The 9,397-nt window shown below is 40.6% G+C and overlaps 1 long non-coding RNA gene across 3 annotated transcripts; it reads right to left on the reverse strand.

Moving 5' to 3' along the window:
* Positions 1-401: 401 nt before the first annotated feature.
* Positions 402-8,802, reverse strand: LOC106612706 (uncharacterized). Of its 3 annotated transcripts, none has more exons than XR_001330350.2 (4): positions 8,485-8,802; positions 1,765-1,826; positions 1,120-1,260; positions 402-808 (listed from the first exon to the last, which is right to left on the reverse strand). It is a non-coding gene; the product is annotated as an uncharacterized lncRNA (long non-coding RNA). The 3 variants fall into 3 exon arrangements; XR_001330348.2 differs by having other exon boundaries at positions 1,734-1,826; XR_001330349.2 differs by lacking the exon at positions 8,485-8,802 and having other exon boundaries at positions 1,765-3,154.
* Positions 8,803-9,397: the final 595 nt, after the last annotated feature.

Raw genomic sequence — 9,397 nt, forward strand, 5'->3', positions numbered from 1 at the left:
TACAATTGGAGATATTGTTGGGCAACTACAGTATATTAACATTTCTAATAATCATATCAATATTCTGCAATAAAAAATGTTATACCCTAAAATGAACACATTATAAGTAATACAAGGCTATTGAAGATATTTAAAGAAAAATCCACACTTGATTAGCTATAGACCAACGCAACTTTCACCTGGTGATATCAAAATTCAGAGTTTGAATCCACTCCGCCGCTTACCTGATTTGCTGTCACTTGGGAAGCATGAGAATATCCGCTGAACATGATGAAATCTAAGTGTTGCTGCTGACCATTCATAACTGCCAACAGCCGATCCAATAACACTTGAAGTGGTTAAAAGGAGGTATCCTAATTGTATGATGCCATTCAAAAGCACGAGGAGATAAGGAACAGAAGTTCAGGATCAAAACAGTACTTTATTTCCCACATAAGTGTAGTATAAACTTGGCAGCAAATCCACAGGTCACACATAGTCCTGATTGCACTAACCTTTTTGCATTTCCATAAACATGACTAATACTGTATGTGACAGAATTGAATCAAAAACAATCTGTTTATAACAAATAATGTAAACATTTTCACTGCTATGAACAGGACGAATTGTTAATAGTGATTTTACTTTTATTGGCTGAGCTACTCATCTCAATAATAGATTTGTACTCGACATCGTGTTAGAAAGGATTGGTCAATAGACCAGGGCTTTGATCCTCTGGTCCTCCGCAATGCCTTTTCAATCCCTTGCTTTGATGGTCCTTCCATCTGCCATCACTTGCTTGCACATCCTCCAGCCACTGGTCCTACAGCTACGCGATAACAGACATTAGAGTCACCAAGCAGAATACACAACTAAGGAAAACATGAAAAGGGGTAGGGAACATCAGCGAGCAGCAAACCATGACAATAGTTTGAATGAATAAAATCATCATCCATAATGAAAGAAACCATTGTGGCGACAAACCAAATCCTCCAGGACCAAATGCAGCCCACCATGTCTAAGTGTGTGGATTGGAAACTGTGTAAATGGAACTAATTGATGTAACTGGAAGAGAAATGTGGTTCCTGGGCTATAGGCTGGGATAGAAGGAAGCCAACTCGCAGTGGTAGAGGAACCCACCTCAAAGTCATCTGCTTCCCACGGTGGAGCCAGACACCACCGATTGAGACATCACAGACAGTCCCCTGTAGCACCAGCATGGCAAAGGAATGGCCCTCGTCTGCATCTGGTCCAGCCTAAAGAATCTGGAAAGGGAGAGGGCTGGAGAGGATCATAGGGGTAGAAAATAATAGAAATATAGGTAAAATAGCTCAAATAATAGTGAAAAACTACAGCCCAGTAACTACACTTTCCATAGAGAGGGACAAAAGGAGAGATCAGGCTTGGGTCCTGAATGCTATGTTAGATTAAATGGCTAGATATCAATTAAGATAGAGATCTCATTCCAGGCCATTTAGAAAGAGTACACCCCAAACCCACCCCTTGCCCATACTCCCTTGGGTAAATAGAACCACCCAGATGGGTGGGCCACTCATTGGGTTGTAGTGGAATTCTCAAAGGCCCTGGGCCCGGCATGGGGAGCGCCAGGCAGGGAGGAGAGTGACGCCCACGACTTCTGTATGCACCCTTGTCACCACACCTGCCCACTGGCACGACAGGATGGTAATTAAAGTGCATTTGTTCTTTTAGTAGGAACATTTCTATCAAAGGAAAACACCCTTTGGCTGCTGTACCTAAACACAAACCAAGATCCTTCCTCCTTACTGGTATGTAAGGTCATCTTCGTGGTCTTTCTTTTCCATTAAGGAGTCCAGCAACACCAGCATCTGTGTGGGAAAGGCCATATGACATGTTCATCAGCCAGACCAAATGGTTAGCCCTACAGAATCAATATCAAATTCAATGGGAAAGTTGGAGAGTGCAGACTTGTCTCCCTCTAAGGGGCAGGGAGCAGGTGAGTAGGGGGTAGTCTGAGTGATTAGGGGTGAGGAGGGTGGGCTGGCGGGCGGCTGTTCCAGGGTGGTGCTCGGAGCGGCGGCTCCACTGTAAACACAGGACATTCAGAGAGCGGCATCCTGTCCTGATAGAGGACTGCACCGCCAATCGACCACCATGGCTGTAGGCAGTAGGCACGTACCTCTCCACCCTCCCTCCTCTTCCCCACTGGGTGAAGGCACTGGCACGGGGAAACAAAAATAAACTCTGGTCTGGGCTTTGCGTACTTCTCTACCTGACGACATGGCATTACAGAAATTGTTCTGAGATCTGATCGTGATAGAGAGTGACGCACATCCGTGTTCACTATGAAGTCCAGTGCAGACTGCACCTTATCATGGTCCAGTGCATACCTTATTCTGACTGATAGGCCTCTGATTTACAGAGAGCCTTCCCTGACAATCCACAAAGCATTGATAATGGCTGTTATTCAGCCATGACGTGGTTATTAACACATGCTAGAAAAAGTCTTGTCAAAATGTTATCTTAGAGCTAATGATGAGAATGCGAAGCAGTACTGCTCGCCATCTGACCTCACTACAGCTATGGAAACTGCATCAATGCTGCCTACCAGTGCTCAAACGCTGCTACTACAATGTGGCAATATACTCTACTAATCAGACTAAAACTAATGTTTAATATTCAAATGTATCTGAATCAATAAATACTGAATGGCCAATCAGGTAACTGATCAAACTAGCAAAGAAAAAAGCATGCAGATTTTCTTTCTGGGCGTCTGAAATGCCCGGCACACAATAGCTGCCCATAGTTGGCAATGGCAATGCTCTACTCTTGGCACTGGAAGCGGTCATCCAAGGCAGGAACCTGAATGATGAAATGGTTAGAGTTAACCTAACTAAACTTGTAAATAAAGTATGACTTCTTTTGACCTTGAGAAGGTTTAACATAATGAAAGTGATAAATGCAGAGAAAAAAGACAACCTTATACCTTTAATTCCGGGAGTATTTAGTATCTATTAAGATCCTCATTGGCTGCGCCACTGAGATATATGAGGACGTATCTTGGTGTTTAAACTGGACCAGCAAGGAAAGCGTTTCCAGAGATTAAAAGGGATTAGCCACGAATGATAAATAAGAAGTGACACTAACGGTGAGTTTACACCAGGAAGCGGCATTGCGCGGTGAAACATCGAAGCCATTCACTTTCAATGGAAGGAAAGCAAGAGAAGCAGAGTGGGCAGGGGACCATTGAGCGATGCGAGCATGGGCGAGGGAGCTGAACAGGGCGGAACTAAAGTTACATTTTATTCAAATCCTCCGCGATAACGCAACGTGAGTGACCAATTGAAGCTCACCATAGCTTCCAACCCCTACTGGATTGGCTGACAATGGCTGTTGATATGTAGCACTGTTTAGCTGCTTGCTAGCGTGTTAGCACCCACACGAGGGCAAGGTTAGCGTGGCTAGGAGAGTGCTACCTTTATAGTGTAAGGCGGTAAAGGCTGGATTCAATCTGTATTGCTGAAGACAGGGGTGCAACTTTGGTTTTAGAAGTGGGGGGGACATATTTATTATATATATATATATATATATATATATATATATATATATATAAAAACTCAGCAAAAAAATAAATGTCCTCTCACTGTCAACTGCATTTATTTTCAGCAAACTTAACATGTGTAAATATTTGTATGAACATAACAAAATGACACAACTGAGACATAAACTGAACAAGTTCCACAGACATGTGACTAACAGAAATGAAATAATGTGCTCCTGAACAAAGGGGGGTCAAAATCAAAAGTAACAGTCAGTATCTGGTGTGGCCACCAGCTGCATTAAGTACTGCAGTGCATCTCCTCCTCATGGACTGCACCAGATTTGCCAGTTCTTGCTGTGAGATGTTACCCCACTCTTCCACCAAGGCACCTGCAAGTTTTCGGATATTTCTGGGGGGAATGGCCCTAGAGCTCACCCTCCGATCCAACAGGTCCCAGACGTGCTCAATGGGTTTGAGATCCGGGCTCTTCGCTGGCCACTGACATTCCTGTCTTGCAGGAAATTACGCACAGAATGAGCAGTATGGCTTGTGGCATTGTCATGCTGGAGGGTCATGTCAGGATGAGCCTGCAGGAAGGGTACCACATGAGGGAGGAGGATGTCTTCCCTGTAACGCACAGCATTGAGATTGCCTGCAATGACAACAAGCTCAGTCTGATGATGCTGTGACACACTGCCCCAGACCATGACAGACCCTCCACCTCCAAATCGATCCCGCTCCAGAGTACAGGCCTCTGTGTAACGCTCATTCCTTCGACGAATAAACGCGAATCCGACCATCACCCCTGGTGAGACAAAACCGCGACTCGTCAGTGAAGATAACTTTTTGCCAGTCCTGTCTGGTCCAGCGACAGTGGGTTTGTGCCCATAGGCAACATTGTTGCCGGTGATGTCTGGTGAGGACCTGCCTTACAACAGGCCTACAAGCCCTCAGTCCAGCCTCTTTCAGCCTATCGCGGACAGTGTGAGAACTGATGGAGGGATTGTGCGTTCCTGGTGTAACTCGGGCAGTTGTTGTTGCCATCTTGTACCTGTCCCGCAGGTGTGATGTTCGGATGTACCGATCCTGTGCAGGTGTTGTTACACGTGGTCTGCCACTGCGAGGACGATCAGCTGTCCGTCCTGTCTCCCTGTAGCGCTGTCTTAGGTGTCTCACAGTACGGACATTGCAATTTATTGCCATGGCCACATCTGCAGTCCTCATGCCTCCTTGCAGCATGCCTAAGGCAAGTTCACACAGATGAGCAGGGACCCTGGGCGTCTTTCTTTTGGTGTTTTTCAGAGTCAGTAGAAAGGCCTCTTTTGTCCTAAGTTTTCATAACTGTGACCTTAATTGCCTACCGTCTGTAAGCTATTAGTGTCTTAATGATCGTTCCACAGGTGCATGTCCTTTAATTGTTTATGGTTCATTGAACAAGCATAGGAAACAGTGTTTAAACCCTTTACAAGAAGATCTGTGAAATTATTTAGATTTTTATGAATTATCTTTGAGAGACAGGGTACTGAAAAAGGGGCATTTATTTTTTTTGCTGAGTTTATATTTATTTAATCCAGTTGTTTAAACGCTCCAAACAGCCTACCCGACCACTCGGAGGCGTCCTCATGGTCCTAAAGCACACTTTGTATCACATTCCAATTATAAAACTGGGGGGGGGGGGGGGGACAAAAATGCAATTTCAGAATGTATGGGGGGGGGACATGTCACCCCCGTCCCCAGTGAAAGATGCGCCCCTGGCTGAAGCTCCGGGTTCAAATTTAAAGGTGATTTCATTGCCATTAAATTGCCATTAAATTTCAATCGAGCTAGCAATAATGATACTTCTATGATGAGATTGAATGCAGCCCTTATCTATTTTCCTTTTGTTTGGGGTCCTAAATGGTTCAAAGTGTGACAAATATTATACTCTGGTGTTCTGGGTATTGTTTTATAATCTTCAAATATTAATGATCACAAATAATCTTATCAATCGTATTGTTCTGGGCAGTGTTGGGGGAGCTACTCTGAAAATATAGTTTACCAAGCTACCAATTATTTCACACTGGAAGAAGTTAAGATCAGTGGTGGAAAAAGTACCCAATATCATACTTGAGTAAAAGTAAAGATACCTTAATAGAAAATGACTCAAGTAAAAGTGAAAGTCACCCAGTAAAATACTACTTGTGTAAAAGTCTAAAGGTATTTGGTTTTAAATATACTTAACTATCAAAAGTGAATGTAATTGCTAAAATATACTTAAGTATTAAAAGTAAAAATAAAAGTGTCAATCATTTTTAGGTCCTTATATTAAGCACCATTTTTTTATATATATCTATACGAATACCCAAGGGTACACTCCAACACTCAGAGATAATTTACAAACGAAGCATTTGTGTTTAGTGAGTCCACCAGATCAGAGGTAGTATGGATGACCAGGGATCAGGGGCGAAAATCTGATATCCACTTTGGAGGGGACAATCACATGAAATTTTCTCAAGAGCAATTCCTGAGGGGGACACCAAAAGTAGTGCTGTAACACATAGCCTACATTGTAATATGGTAAATGTATATTGAGGAACCAAAGAAATAAGGTGTTTGCCGTACTCCTAACTACCGGTACCCAAAACTACACAACTAATCACAACAGCAATACCATTGCCTTTAACAAATCTTAGTTCAGTCACCAGTTTAAGTTGAGAGTGGGGGTATCCATGGCATTTTCCAATTATGTTCCTATTTTACAAGTCAAAAAAATTGAGAACCTTTCATAATGTTGCCAAACAAAGACTCAACAAACTTACCTGAGACTCCCTGTCTCTGCCAGTCTGTCCCTGCATATCTGTCCCCAACTCTGCTGTCTGTGTGCCATCTGTTGCCTGCTCTGCCTAATGACATCATTGTGAAACATTTCCATTAGAATTTAATTTATTTCTTATGAACATTTTATCAACTAGTCTTTGAGATATTAGGCTACTAGGGTTCTTACTATGCGTTTTGGTGTATTGAAAAATACTCTGATGTCCGTCCTTTATTTTTCTGCCATTTTTCTACCTGGCTGGCTGGCTGGCTACACACACATTGTGTAGGTTATTTACAGTAGGAGATGGGCTTCTATCATCTTCAATCATTCTATATGGGCTTCGATCTAAAAGGTAGCTAGCAAATGTGAAACGGATTAAAATGACAAGAGTTGACAGCTGTATGAGTTCACCATTTACACAACATATGCTGCAACCTTTTGTAATTTTAATAGTTTGTTTCATATTGGCTGGCTTCTAACAATAGCTGAATTTGCAAAGCTAGCGAGCACCAATTCAGTTTCAGTGGTGTTTGCTATAATCTTTGCTACCCGGGTTAAATAAAGGTGAAATAAAATAAATAAATAAAAGTTCCCTTGCGACAATTTAGCTTTTGCAACGAGACCATTAAATATATTTAAGACAATGGTAGAAGAGAGTGTAGTTCTGTTCAGTTTGGACTTCAGTTTATCGCTAACCTTATCACAGGGACTTTGAAGCACTAACTTACATCATCTGCATGCTGATTCCATCTTTGACGACGCCACATAAATGGAATAGGTACTAGCTAGCTTAATAGTTAATATTTGCGCGCTAGCTCTGCATATTCAGCTAGTGTGTGTGCGCGATTGACTGGATGAACCTCACGGCAGTTACGTAGCAAGCTAAGGAACTGGCAGTGGATCAAACCATTGTGAGGCAAAGGGCGGGGGGGTCGCAATCTTTTGAAACTTAAAAACGCGCTATTAAGTGTCTATAATCAGCACAATTGCTTTCATTGCGTATTATTAATATTATTTAAATTACATAGTTATGTTTCAGTGATATATTGGGGGGGACAAATCATATTTTTCCAAGGATGGGGGGGTCGTGTCCCCCCCGTCCCCCCCGGGATTTCCGCCCCTGGCAGGGATGCTCTCTTGATAAGTGTGTGAATTTGGACCATTTTCCTTTCCTGCTAAGCATTCAAAATGTAACGAGTACTTTTGGGTCTTAGGGAAAATGTATGGAGTAAAAAGTATATACATTTGGTCAGGAATGTACTGAAGTAAAAGTTGTAAAAAATATAAATAGTAATGTAAAGTACAGATACCCCAAAACACTACTTAAGTAGTACTTTAAAGTATTTTTACTTCAGTACTTTACACCACTTGTTAAGATTCACTAAAGCTACCCTACCCGTAACAAAAATATTGTTTAGTTAACAAAAGTTACTTTGAAAAAGTTGTTCACTACATCCGAACTACTTTGTGAAATGTCATAGACTACATATTGCAAGACAGATCAATTTGGGGTCATATGTTAACCGAATGTGAACTTTAGCCTACACAAAAACTGTCAACACAAAAAACACAAACACAAAAACTGTCAACACAAACTGCCTACACAAAAAAAGAGAGAGAATTAGGCAAGAAATGAAATGATTACCTACTTCACCTAGATTTCATTTTGTTTCTACAACAAAGTAGTGTGTAGTTCCAGTAGTTAGCTAAACTGCTACATGGTAAAAAAGCAATTAACTACTGAAAACACTCTAGATTTGAATTTAGTTTAACTACTACCAAGCTATTGCAAAATGTAGTTAAATTACTAGTTGAACTACATGTAGTTCACTATTCCCCAGTACTGGTTCTGCGGATGTTTTGTCCACCAATGTTAGGCTAACCCCAAAGTGACCTTGGAGGGTCATTACTGATACGGTTATACGGAGTCTACAATGAAGTCAAGGCAAACCATACACATCCTATAATTTGCCTGTGTTAGACTCAAATGTATGTATAAATTCAAATTAGTGTCACACCTCGAATTATTTCATCAATTCATATGAAAGCCTATTATCGCGTTATGAAACTAATTAACAGTGGTTTGCATTGAAAACTGTGTGTGTGAGATCAAAAAAGTTAGTGAAAAACGTAGGCTACCAAATCACCAATAAAATATAAATTGTAACAAAAATACTTGTATTCTTACCTCATCTTTATGGTGAATGACTTAAACGTTCGAAATTCAATCTGTACAATTTTGGAAGCCTCACCCAAGGGCTCCAGTTCGAGCGCCCAGGCATCATAAGATAACGGGACAATTGTCGTGGATAGAGCATGAGCTGCACAATTCTATAGCCTACCAACCACTCCTAAAAAGAAAAACAATAAATGACTGCGATAATTAACTACAAACTGTAGAGCAAAATGTATTGTGTTTGATATAGGCCTATATACCGTCATTTTTTTGCCCCGTCACAAACTAATTGGTGACATAACATATGCCCCTCCTTCGTCTGATGATGTGGAAAGGGTTGGATAGGTGGAGGCCATGGACATCGGAATTATATTGTAGTCTCAAAGATTATACACATAGACAAGCATAGGTTACTGTATGTAGGCATTCGCTAGGCCTAGTCATTTTTTCTGGAATAAAAACAGTGAACAAATTTATTTATTTATTTAGCCTCTGTATTATTGTAATAATAATAATACTGTATTCATACATTTTTAATCATGTATCATCATCATCATCATCATCATCATAAATGCCTAATTTGTTGTCTTATCGGTATTAACCAACTAATATAATTGATGATGATTGAGGATGATGATGATGATTTTCAAAAAAATTGTAATTTAACAAGTGAAGGTATTGTAACTTATGCAAATAGCTTAATGCTGATGAAACTTTCAAAATAGAATGCTTAGAATTGTTAGATCGCCCAGGTAACGTTCCATGGATTTAGAACTATTGACAAGATGTTTATAATTGATATTAAAATCACTACATTTTTATTTTATTTATTTTCAGCATCATAACTTTTCTTTCGTTTTTTTTGTTTAAAAAAATAATGAATAATAAATAATAAGAATTTTGAATTTTGAATTTTTTTTAAATG

This window comes from Salmo salar, chromosome ssa09 (genome assembly GCF_905237065.1).
Source record: "Salmo salar chromosome ssa09, Ssal_v3.1, whole genome shotgun sequence".
NCBI lineage: Eukaryota > Metazoa > Chordata > Actinopteri > Salmoniformes > Salmonidae > Salmo > Salmo salar.